This window comes from Lolium perenne, chromosome 3, assembly GCF_019359855.2.
Source record: "Lolium perenne isolate Kyuss_39 chromosome 3, Kyuss_2.0, whole genome shotgun sequence".
NCBI lineage: Eukaryota > Viridiplantae > Streptophyta > Magnoliopsida > Poales > Poaceae > Lolium > Lolium perenne.
This window is the reverse complement of record NC_067246.2, coordinates 319,627,374-319,639,828: the sequence shown is the minus strand read 5'-3', so window position 1 is coordinate 319,639,828 and position 12,455 is coordinate 319,627,374. Positions and strand designations below refer to the sequence as shown.

General features: G+C 42.6%; 1 long non-coding RNA gene across 1 annotated transcript in view; it reads left to right on the top strand.

Moving 5' to 3' along the window:
* LOC127345624 (uncharacterized) overlaps positions 1 to 12,455 on the top strand; it is a 40,214-nt gene that overhangs the window by 19,267 nt on the left and 8,492 nt on the right. Inside the window, exons 9-11 of the long non-coding RNA XR_011756241.1 lie at positions 9,993 to 10,079; positions 10,175 to 10,881; positions 11,426 to 11,767. This is a non-coding gene — a long non-coding RNA (uncharacterized lncRNA). The remainder of the gene's footprint in view (positions 1 to 9,992; positions 10,080 to 10,174; positions 10,882 to 11,425; positions 11,768 to 12,455) is intronic.

Sequence of the window (12,455 nt, the reverse complement as noted above, 5' to 3'; positions counted from 1 at the left end):
GATCGGCGGCGGCGGCGTCTCAGTAAGGTTTTCCGTATCGTGGCTCTCGGTACTGGGGTTTTCGTCACGGAGGCTATTTGTAGGCGGAAGGGCAGAGTCGGGAGGGGGCACAGGGGCCCCACACCATAGGTCGGCGCGGCCAGGGGGTGGGCCGCGCCACCCTAGGGTTTGGGCACCCTGTGGCCCCACTTCGTTGACTCTTCGGTCTTCTGGAAGCTTCGTGGAAAAATAGGCCCCTGGGCGTTGATTTCGTCCAATTCCGAGAATATTTCGTTACTAGGATTTCTGAAACCAAAAACAGCAGAAAACAAAGAATCGGCACTTCGGCATCTTGTTAATAGGTTAGTTCCAGAAAATGCACGAATATGACATAAAGTGTGCATAAAACATGTAGATAACATCAATAATGTGGCATGGAACATAAGAAATTATCGATACGTTGGAGACGTATCAGCATCCCCAAGCTTAGTTCTGCTCGTCCCGAGCAGGTAAAACGATAACACAGATAATTTCTGGAATGACATGCCATCATAATCTTGATCATACTATTTGTAAAGCATATGTAGTGAATGCAGCGATCAAAATAATGTATATGACATGAGTAAACAAGTGAATCATATAGCAAAGACTTTTCATGAATAGCACTTCAAGACAAGCATCAATAAGTCTTGCATAAGAGTTAACTCATAAAGCAATAATTCAAAGTAAAGGCATTGAAGCAACACAAAAGAAGATTAAGTTTCAGCGGTTGCTTTCAACTTGTAACATGTATATCTCATGGATATTGTCAACATAGAGTAATATAATAAGTGCAATAAGCAAGTATGTAGAAATCAATGCACAGTTCACACAAGTGTTTGCTTCTTGAGGTGGAGAGAAATAGGTGAACTGACTCAACATTGAAAGTAAAAGAATGGTCCTCATAGAGGAAAAGCATCGATTGCTATATTTGTGCTAGAGCTTTGATTTTGAAAACATGAAACAATTTTGTCAACGGTAGTAATAAAGCATATGCATCATGTAAATTATATCTTATAAGTTGCAAGCCTCATGCATAGTGTACTAATAGTGCCCGCACCTTGTCCTAATTAGCTTGGACTACCTGGATTATCACCGCAATACATATGCTTTAACCAAGTATCACAAAGGGGTACCTCTATGCCGCTTTGTACAAAGGTCTAAGGAGAAAGCTCGCATTTGGATTTCTCGCTTTTGATTATTCTCAACTTAGACATCCATACCGGGACAACATAGACAACAGATAATGGACTCCTCTTTTAATGCTTTAAGCATTCAACAACAATTAATTCTTTTCTCATTAGAGATTTGAGGATGTTTGTCCAAAACTGAAACTTCCACCATGGAACATGGCTTCGGTTAGCGGCCCAATGTTCTTCTCTCACAATATGCATGCTCAAACCATTCAACTCAGAGTAGATCGCCCTTACTTCAGACAAGACGAACATGCATAGCAACTCACATGAAATTCAACAATGAGTTGATGGCGTTCCCCAGTAAACATGGTTATCGCACAACAAGCAACTTAATAAGAGATAAAGTGCATAATTACATATTCAATACCACAATAGTTTTTAAGCTATTTGTCCCATGAGCTATATATTGCAAAGGTGAATGATGGAATTTTAAAGGTAGCACTCAAGCAATTTACTTTGGAATGGCTGGAAAATACCATGTAGTAGGTAGGTATGGTGGACACAAATGGCATAGTGGTTGGCTCAAGTATTTTGGATGCATGAGAAGTATTCCCTCTCGATACAATGGTTTAGGCTAGCAAGGCTTATTTGAAACAAACACAAGGATGAACCGGTGCAGCAAAACTCACATAAAAGACATATTGAAAACATTATAAGACTCTACACCGTCTTCCTTGTTGTTCAAACTCAATACTAGAAATTATCTAGACCTTAGAGAAACCAAATATGCAAACCAAATTTTAGCATGCTCTATGTATTTCTTCATTAATGGGTGCAAAGTATATGATGCAAGAGCTTAATCATGAGCACAACAATTGCCAAGTATCACATTACCCAAGACATTTATAGCAATTACTACATGTATCATTTTCCAATTCCAACCATATAACAATTTAACGAAGGAGAAACTTCGCCATGAATACTATGAGTAGAAACCAAGGACATACTTGTCCATATGCTACAGCGGAGCGTGTCTCTCTCCCATAAAGTGAATGCTAGGATCCATTTTATTCAAACAAAACAAAAAACAAAAACAAACCGACGCTCCAAGAAAAAGCACATAAGATGTGATGGAATAAAAATATAGTTTCAGGGAGGAACCTGATAATGTTGTCGATGAAGAAGGGGATGCCTTGGGCATCCCCAAGCTTAGACGCTTGAGTCTTCTTGATATATGCAGGGGTGAACCACCGGGTGCATCCCCAAGCTTAGAGCTTTCACTCTCCTTGATCATGTTGCATCATACTCCTCTCTTGACCCTTGAAAACTTCCTCCACACCAAACTCGAAACAACTCATTAGAGGGTTAGTGCACATTATAAATTGACATATTCAGAGGTGACACAATCATTCTTAACACTTCTGGACATTGCATAATGCTACTGGACATTAGTGGATCAAAGAAATTCATCCAACATAGCGAAAGAGGCAATGCGAAATAAAAGGCAGAATCTGTCAAAACAGAACAGTTCGTATTGACGAATTTTAAAATGGCACCAGACTTGCTCAAATGAAAATGCTCAAATTGAATGAAAGTTGCATACATATCTGAGGATCATGCACGTAAATTGGCTTAATTTTCTGAGTTACCTACAGGGAGGTGGACCCAGATTCGTGACAGCAAAGAAATCTGGAACTGTGCAGTAATCCAAATCTAGTACTTACTTTTCTATCAACGGCTTAACTTGGCACAACAAAACACAAAACTAAGATAAGGAGAGGTTGCTACAGTAGTAAACAACTTCCAAGACACAAAATAAAAACAAAGTACTGTAGGTAAAAACATGGGTTGTCTCCCATAAGCGCTTTTCTTTAACGCCTTTCAGCTAGGCGCAGAAAGTGTGTATCAAGTATTATCAAAAGATGGTGCATCAACCCTACCTTGGGCTTTACCCTTACCTTTCTTGTTGTTTTTCTTTCCCTTTGGTTTAGGAAATATATGAGTTTCTCCCGGTATAGAGGTGAATTTCAGAGTGCCTTCTCCGACATCAATGACTGCTCCCAATAGTTTCAGCAGGGATCTTCCGAGTGTGAGTTTTCCTGTTTCAACAACAAGATAATCAATGGATATTGTTCTTCCACGAATAGTTGTATGCACACCTGCAGCTATTCCTTTAGGAGTTATGGTAGAGTTGTCAATGAGAGTTATTTCTTCTCCTCCTTCCTCAACTCCCCAAAGTTTCAAAGATTTATAAATACTTTCAGGCATAAGGCAAAATTCATACATAATATCACAGTAGGCATGGAGGGTTCGATCACCGATAACAATTTTAACAGCAGGATCCCACAATGAGAGTTTAGAGTTCACTAAAACTTGTTCAAGACGATTACGAACGTGGCAATAGTTATCATTCAAGCGAGATGTACTTATTTCCAGATTATTTAATCTACTATATATGCTAGTGAGGACTGAATCAAAGTTATTAGCTGAATCATGTGATGCAACCAACTTCTTTATGGCATTAAAAGCTTGATCCCCATTGCAATGAAGGAAATCTCCTCCCACTAAAGTATCCAAAGCATATCTATAGCGAACCATAAGACCAAAATAAAAATTACTAAGGAGCAAACTTAGAGTCATTTGAGGTTCAGTTTTACGATAAGAAGAAAAAATTCTAGACCAAGCATCCTTAAAACTCTCCTCATCCCCTTGTTTAAAAGTGAAGACTAATTCTTCAGGTGAAGAAGTAACAGGTTCAGAGCTAGACATGGTAACTAATTTTTTTGTATTTTTAATATAGAGTGCAAGACAATAAAGCAAACTAGATAAAGTAAATGCAAGTAAACTAATTTTTTTTGTATTTTTGATATAGCAAACAAGATAACAAATAAAGTAAAACTAGCAACTAATTTTTTTTGTATTTTGATTTAGTGCAGCAAACAAAGTAGTAAATAAAACTAAGCAAGACAAAAACAAAGTAAAGAGATTGAGAAGTGGAGACTCCCCTTGCAGCGTGTCTTGATCTCCCAGGGCAACGGCGCCAGAAAAAGAGCTTGATGGCGTGTATTTCACACGTTCGTTGGGCAACCCCAAGAGGAAGGTATGATGCGCACAGCAGCAAGTTTTCCCTCAGAAAGAAACCAAGGTTTATCGAACCAGGAGGAGCCAAGAAGCACGTTGAAGGTTGATGGCGGCGAGATGTAGTGCGGCGCAACACCAGGGATTCCGGCGCCAACGTGGAACCTGCACAACACAACCAAGATACTTTGCCCCAACGAAACAGTGAGGTTGTCAATCTCACCGGCTTGCTGTAACAAAGAGTTAACCGTATTGTGTGGAAGATGATTGTTTGCAGAAAACAGTAGAACAAGTATTGCAGTAGATTGTATTTCAGTAAAGAGAATTGGACCGGGGTCCACAGTTCACTAGAGGTGTCTCTCCCATAAGACGAACAGCATGTTGGGTGAACAAATTACAGTTGGGCAATTGACAAATAAAGAGAGCATGACCATGCACATACATATCATGATGAGTATAGTGAGATTTAATTGGGCATTACGACAAAGTACATAGACCGCCATACAACTGCATCTATGCCTAAAAAGTCCACCTTCAGGTTATCATCCGAACCCCTTCCAGTATTAAGTTGCAAAGCAACAGACAATTGCATTAAGTATGGTGCGTAATGTAATCAACAACTACATCCTTAGACATAGCATCAATGTTTTATCCCTAGTGGCAACAGCACAACACAACCTTAGAACTTTCTGTCACTGTCCCAGGTGTCAATGCAGGCATGAACCCACTATCGAGCATAAATACTCCCTCTTGGAGTTACAAGCATCTACTTGGCCAGAGCATCTACTAGTAACGGAAAGCATGCAAGATCATAAACAACGATAGCTTTTTATAAATGCATCTTTTTTCTTGAAAAATGATAGCTTTTTATTGATTTATTTCAATTACAGGGTATGTTTAATTCAAAGGATTTCAAAAGCACAAGAATAGGAAAAATGCAGCAATAATATGGCATGACATGTGAAATCCTACAGGAATAAAAAAACACAGGAACTAGTCACATAAGTTGTTTGATTGGACCATAGGAAAAACACGGGAATTTTCTTTAGAGATTGTGTACATGTCATGGTTGTCATAGACACGTAGAAAATTTTCCAAGAGGTCTAACCTTTTGCTAGAAATCCTATGGAATTGTAATATAGGAAAGCAAACCATAACAATTTTGGAGGTTTCAATCCTTTGCATCAAATGGTCTCTATAGGAAAACAATCCTATGGGTAAGAATCCTACAAATTTCCTTTGTGAATCCCTTGTATCAAACAAGCCCTATAATGTTTGTAGGGATACATAAATCCTCGGGTGGCTAAAGGGACCAAACCCGACGACCGGTTCTAAGTTTATAGAGCTTCTAGCAAGTTTACGAGCTTCACCATTGGAGCTTAGGGATTCAAGTTTAAACGTCATTGTCCTTGATGGGTTGGAAATTTTGAAGAAAAGAAGAGTCTCTGGAACACCCGTCCACCGCATCATATTCATTCCTTCTCAAATTAGGACGCATATTAGTTTAGGTTAAAGTCAAACTTTATAAAGTTTGACTAACTATATATGAAAATATATTAGCTTTCATAATATCAAATGCATATAATATGGAAACATATTTCATCATGATTATAATAACATTGAGTTGTTGTTGTAGATGTTGATATTATTTTCTATACATTTTGATTAAAATTTACAAAGTTTAACTTTGACTAAAACTAATATGCATTTTTTTGACAGTGACTAAAACTAATATGCATTCTTTTTGAGAGAAGGGGGAGTACTCTCTATTTTGTGTCAGTGCCCGAGCCGCTGCCGACAGAATGGATATGAGTCTGCAGGCCGTACCAGGCCGAGATCGCCAGATATATGTCCATGTAGCATACTAGCGCAGTCCATTATCAGAAGAGGCCAACATCCCCATCAGCACGCCTGAGGTTCGCTTCACGCGCACGCCTGCAGGCTGTGTGATTCTGCATTACAGATACCAGGATGAGAAAGCTAAGCAAGCCGCACACTACTTTCAAAATCGGGCAACTCAAAACCACGAGAGCTTTCTTGGTTACAGCACGACGTCTGCTAGGACAGATCTCGATGCAAGCAGAGTCGTCTCTTCCACAGACAGACAGAGTGATGTATTCAGTTGACTAATCACGATGACACGGAGAAGCCGCCTCGCGGTACGTGCCACACCCGCGCCATCAGCTAGCTAGTATGCAATAAATTAGTGCATCCTTCATGGACTCGTCGCTCGCTACTCATGGCTCCGTATCTACAGATAGTTGAGGAATGAGAATGCACGCATACCTGAAAAATGAAAAAAGTTTAAAACAAACCCTAAATTTGTAGGCGAAAGATAAATCAAACCTCGAACTTCCAAAACCGAAATCAGTACACTGAACTCTGAAACTCCCGGTCTATTCTAGACCGTCGACCTATTTTGTGTGAAAGAAGAAAATCCTAAACTAAATAACTTGTTCTCTCACCGACAAAGTGACCCCACATGTTATTTTCATCATCTGCAAGACCAGTTGGAAGAATGCGTCCTTAGATCCTGAACACACCTCGCCTTCGTGGCGTCGATGGCCAGCAGCCCATCGACGATGCGGCTTGTCACGAGCACCTTGCTATCTCGTTCATATAACTCGAGTGTAGCCAATTCAGCAGAGCTGCTCCATGCGCTGAGAGCCTGTGTTGTCCACCGGGCGTACACGAGCTGAGCGTTGTCCTCCCGCACCCAGGCGCACCATGGACCCTGGCCACGGAGTAGGGGCAACATCTGGGGGAGAACACGAGAAGCGGCCATTGGGAACAGTCGAGGATGAGCTTGGCGATTTTATGGCTCTGGAAATTATGATCCTAGGGTGTGCAATTCTACGATAGAGGTTTCGATGTGATTCATAATCACGATTCTAACAACTTTGTTGCATCGCAGCCGGCGTGCGCCTACCGGAGGCGAGGCGGGGGAGGTCGTGCCTAGCGCGGCGCTGCATGCAAGCCCAGATCGACGGTATGCGTCTCGATCACCATCCCGGTTGATTGAAGGATTTCAAAAAAAAGACAAGGGAGGAGGATGGATATGACAGGTAGGCCCGCATTGTATGTGAGACTAGAAAGTTATTCCGGTTAGGATTGCTGCATTTCCGGTGCATCAAACAGACCCAGGGTTCAAAATTGACCGAGGTTAAATAGTTTCAGTGTGCTGATTTTACGAATTGGAAGTTTAGGGTTTGATTTATCTTTCATCTATAAGTTTAAGTGCTGTTTCGAACTTTTTCCAGTGTAGAAGCACATCACTGACAGTTCAGCCATGCATGTTACCTCATGGCTCATCAAGTTAATGTTACCATGTGGCATGTGATCACCAGAGGAGCCATAATTATTCAGTAGCGCCGGCCTGGGCTGCAACGAGAATCCCGGCACGCTGATCGGGTCTCCTCTCCTAGTGAAAACTTAAAAAAGAGCAAGCCGGCCATCCAATACCAGCCTCCAGCAAACATTATCTATCACGTCTACACCATCTAATCTCGCGTATATAACTACCAGTAGCAATGTCACTGTCACCCCGATCGTACGTACGCTAGCCAATTTATCGATCAGAGCGGCAGTGGCCGGTCGAGAATGTCGAAACCTAGACGTCTCCTCCTCGCCGCTGCTGTCTCGACGCTCTGCGTACTGGCGTCGACGGTGGCCGGCGACGGTGGGAAGCCGCTGGTCACGGCCATCACCAAGGACGCGGCCACCTTCCTCTACAGCGCCCCCGTCATAAGGAACGGGCAGCCGGGCCACCACCTCGTCCTCGACCTCTCCGGCCCCATCATCTGGTCCACCTGCGCGGCTGACCACCGCACGCTGGAGTGCAACAGCGTCGCCTGCATGCGCGCGCATCGCTTCCACCCGCCTGGCTGCCGGCACACCGGCTACGGCAAGCCCGACGACGACAACCCCTACCGCTGCAAGTGCACGGCGCACCCGCACAACCCCGTCTGCGGCGCCACCGTCTCGGGGGACGTGACGCGCACGGCGCTCTCCGCCAACGCCACCGATGGCAGGAACCCGCTGCGCCCGGTGTCATTCGTCGCCGTCACGTCCTGCGCGCCGGACTCCCTCCTCGCGAGGTGCCGTCCAGCTGCACCTGCTGGCTTGCGCCCCGTCGCCTGAAGGCTCTTCTTCTGCAGTATCATGTGACTAGTGAGTAGGGACCTCTTTCTGCGCTAAAGCCAGCCCAAGTTCATTTCGACCCAATTCCATTCAGCACACGAGCGGCAGGCAACTCGTGACCGGACCCGGGAAGAGCGACGAGAATGCCGCAGCAGTTGAGGCGAAGCGGCTCCGCGTGGTGCCAGCCTGTTTCCAGCGAAGCAAAGGGACGTGCCGGTGGGCGTTGGCTCAATTTTCTCGTCCTTGTCTCGCGCGCGTATACCGTCGCCTCGATTGCATCGGTCGATCATGCATGCCTCCACGGGCGAACCAAGGAATTAACAAGGACGAAAAAAGTCGATCAAGCCGGAACCAATCAAGCACGTACGTACTCGTATTACTTACTCGATCCATTCCGGCCGCGTCTACCTTCTTGTACGCACCTACGCTTGATGATCGATAGATCAGGCTGCCATTAAGGAATACGATGCCACTCACGCGTGTTGTACTACTCCATCCGCCAAGATTTATGAATTTGTCATGATTTATTCCTGGACCTGCAGCCGCGCGCGCGAGAAAATGTCGGGGCAGGTGTGTTCATGTCGGGGCAGTGGAAATATTGGGATAGCATCAGGTATATGGGTGGGTAGATTGTGATGCTGCGAGGACTTTGTTTAGTGAGATTTTCTGCATGAATTTTTTACTTGTGTCGCTGGAGTTCCTCGAGCATATGGTGTTGTGAGTCTTAAAATGGCATAGATCAGTTGTCAACTTATCTCAAATGCTGCTGCTACTCAGCTGGGCTGACTTACTGCAATGGATATGTCGAGGAGAAGGAGCTAGAGTGAATCTAAATTGTACAAATGGTCTGTTGAGAAGGAAACGAGTACTAGTTTTGTTCGTCCTAGCACATCACTTGGTTTGTTTGGGTGGTGTCAATCTTGGTTCCTATTTATATTGGAATAGTCTCCATTGTACTAAACCAGCCTGGTGCGGTCTAAATCTCTTCTCTGTTTCTGATTATTAGGGCTAGTGCTTGTCCTTTACCATTTTCCAAGAGTCAATTTTTCCTTAAAACTTGATTGTCCAGTGCTTCTTCAACTCCAAGCGCTTGTCTTTATATGTTTAGTGGGTAGGATATACTTGTATTTATACTTAGCGGGGCTACATCAATTCCGTATCACAGTTCATGGGGATAAAAAACACCTTTCACCTCTTACCATCTGCTCAGTACACTCAAACCTTGGTTTTACAAGCTCAACATTTTCACTTGTAATATTATTGCGTATGACTGATGGAGTTAAAATCCTGTCAAATGTCGTATTCTTTTAGGTTTGCATGCCAGTTTTGACGAGGATGTTGACTCCTGGACTGTTCTCATGACAAATGTATGTAAAAAAGATTATCAATTATTTTTCATGTTTTCCGGCATCACTGTTCTTTAATGTGTTACCCTAAAATTTTAGCCAATTTTTTTCTTTATTATCCAGGCACCATGTTGACATCAGATGGTTACATTTTGTTCACTCTATGAGGAATTATGTCTGAAGTTCTTTGAGCACAAACCTTACGATGGAAGAGCTGCTATGGGATTTGGCATGCTCATTGGCATCTCAATTGGGCTCCTCAATCTGAGTCTAGGTTTCAGTTATGTTGGTTTCCCCAAGCCCCATCTCTGACGCTGCTCGATAGCACCTCGTCGACATCTCTCAAGCAGCAGTGTACGTGGTATGTGCTTAACACTCCCAACTTAATTTAGCTTGATCATGTCGTTCTTCTTGCCTAACATAATTTAATGGTTGAGCATGTGATTGGTTCCCCAGGTGATGCAGTATCATTCCTTGGACCTGAATGTTGAACATCTGTTCATGTACAATCTTGCTAATGACATCAATATACACTTGCTAAAGATAACACGTAGTACCTGTCCTCAAGAATTGATAAATTAGAGGTAATGCTGGTCTTGTTTACTTCTTGCGGAAGGTTGTCATCATCTCTCCGAGTTTGATTCTTTGTCACAAGATCTGTTGATAATTGTTTGTCGGGTCAACAAGCTAGCAACTAGTATGTTACATCCATGGATTGCGGGCGGGGTTGCATATTCATGGATTTTACAGCGAGGTTGCATGAGATAGTTGTAGTAGTAGTATTAAAAATCAGGGCTAGAAGTTAGTACATCTGGTCGGTTAGTACTGTACTGGACACATAATGAATGTTGTCAGTATGTGATCGTTTATCCATCTTGTGGTAATGTTCAATCAGTTCAAATGCAGAAATTATACAAGTATGCATTGTAAGAGATAAGCAGGCACAAATGGAGCGACTAACTGCAAGGCGTTGCAAAGAAATAGGAGGCGAGATGAAGAGGAAGGGGGCTCCTTTTCCGCACCTCTAATTCGGGCAGGAATGATGACTCAATTGGTTGGTGCTGCTGCAGTGAAGGTGGCTCTAGTATTGTGCCCTCTGACCGTCGTTGGCAACCACAACGCTGCTGATGTGGCTGCCCTGCTGTTCAGCAGTGGACGAGCAGGTATGAACAATTTTCCGCACTCTCCTCTAATTTAGAGTCACACACTAGCTAATTTTGATTTTTAGTTGATACTAGATGCTTTAGCATATTTTGCTCTATTGGATTAGTTTTGCTGAAAAATATTTCATCTCTTTGGAAGGGGATTTGTACTTGTGCACCCACATATTGATGTGTATCCCATGCAACTGTTTTGTTTCAGATTGGTTGAGATTGGTTGCATAGTAGTTCGACTAGCCTAATAATGTGATACTTGTTAATTTAGGAACATATACTGATTTGTAGTATTGTTTTTTTGCTTGAAAGATCTACATGTCAAGCTTATACTTTTCATGTAAATCAAATTGCTATGTGTAACTCAAATGCTTATGTGTAAATCAAATTTCTTAGGTATTCATCTCATGTTGATGCTTGCGTATATTTAAGCCTACAAACATACTGCACTTTGTAACCATGGTCAGACTGTCATGCTTATACTTTTCATAAACACATCTGTATCATTTATTTTATTGTACTAAGCTGTACAGAATGCCAATTTTTGCTGCAGTGATCCATTGGTTGTGCTAGAACGCACGTGTTTCTGCCCTCGCCGATATCACAGATGTCGATCCTAGATAGTTCGCGCCGCAGCGTGGCTCCCGCCAGCGATGGCGTCTGACTGCGACCCGTGGCCCGTAGGCGGGGCTTGCCGCGTCACAAGGATGGTGGTGGGGAGGAATGGAGGACGAGCTTGTGGATGCTTGCCCTAGATGCTGATGCTGGAAGTCGAGCCGGAGCTTCTGTAAGGGTGACAATTCCCCCTAGCATCTACTGCTGACCACTTTGCTCCTGCCTCCGTCCACATTCCTGAGTGCTGCCGAGGACCACCAATTTGAGTTGTTGTTGCCAGGTAGGTCTCTCTTCTCCAGATATTCTTTCTAAATACTGTATCTTTTCTCCATCAATCTCTGAAATTGATATGCTACATTCTTCATAAGCAAACTCATATTTGGGTGCATAGATAAACTCTCCTCTTTTTTTCTTTGATCTCCAATTGTAGTTCAACAATGAATTTTTTCAAAGATTCCAGCTCATTATTTTTCACAATTGAATATGTTCTTCAAGTTGGACATAACCCTTCTGATCAAATGAAAAAAACATGCTCATCAATATTCTTTCTGAGATCATTGCAGTCATTTACACAATCAGATACAGCATGGCATGCAACCAGCAAGATGATGCAAAATCCGACTTCCATCAGTATCATCCACTACGAATTCCAGCGTAGAGTTGGAAATAAAAGCTTTTTGTGAAGCCCAAATTAAAACCAATTGATTAGTGATCTCAAAGCAATAAGACCCGAACTCTAATATAACTCATTAGCACCAACAATTTTTATTGTTTGAGCATAGGGCACATCATCGTCATCTGAGTTCCATCCTTTATAGAAATATCATATTTAAACAAACCCATTGATCGCTTATGGTGAATGAGATGCTTTACTTTCTTTTCTTGTTTACTTAATTGTGGGACAAGTTGAATGTGCTTGTATGCATGGGAGATATTGTAGCTTTAGTTCTTTATTGATCTAAAGTAGT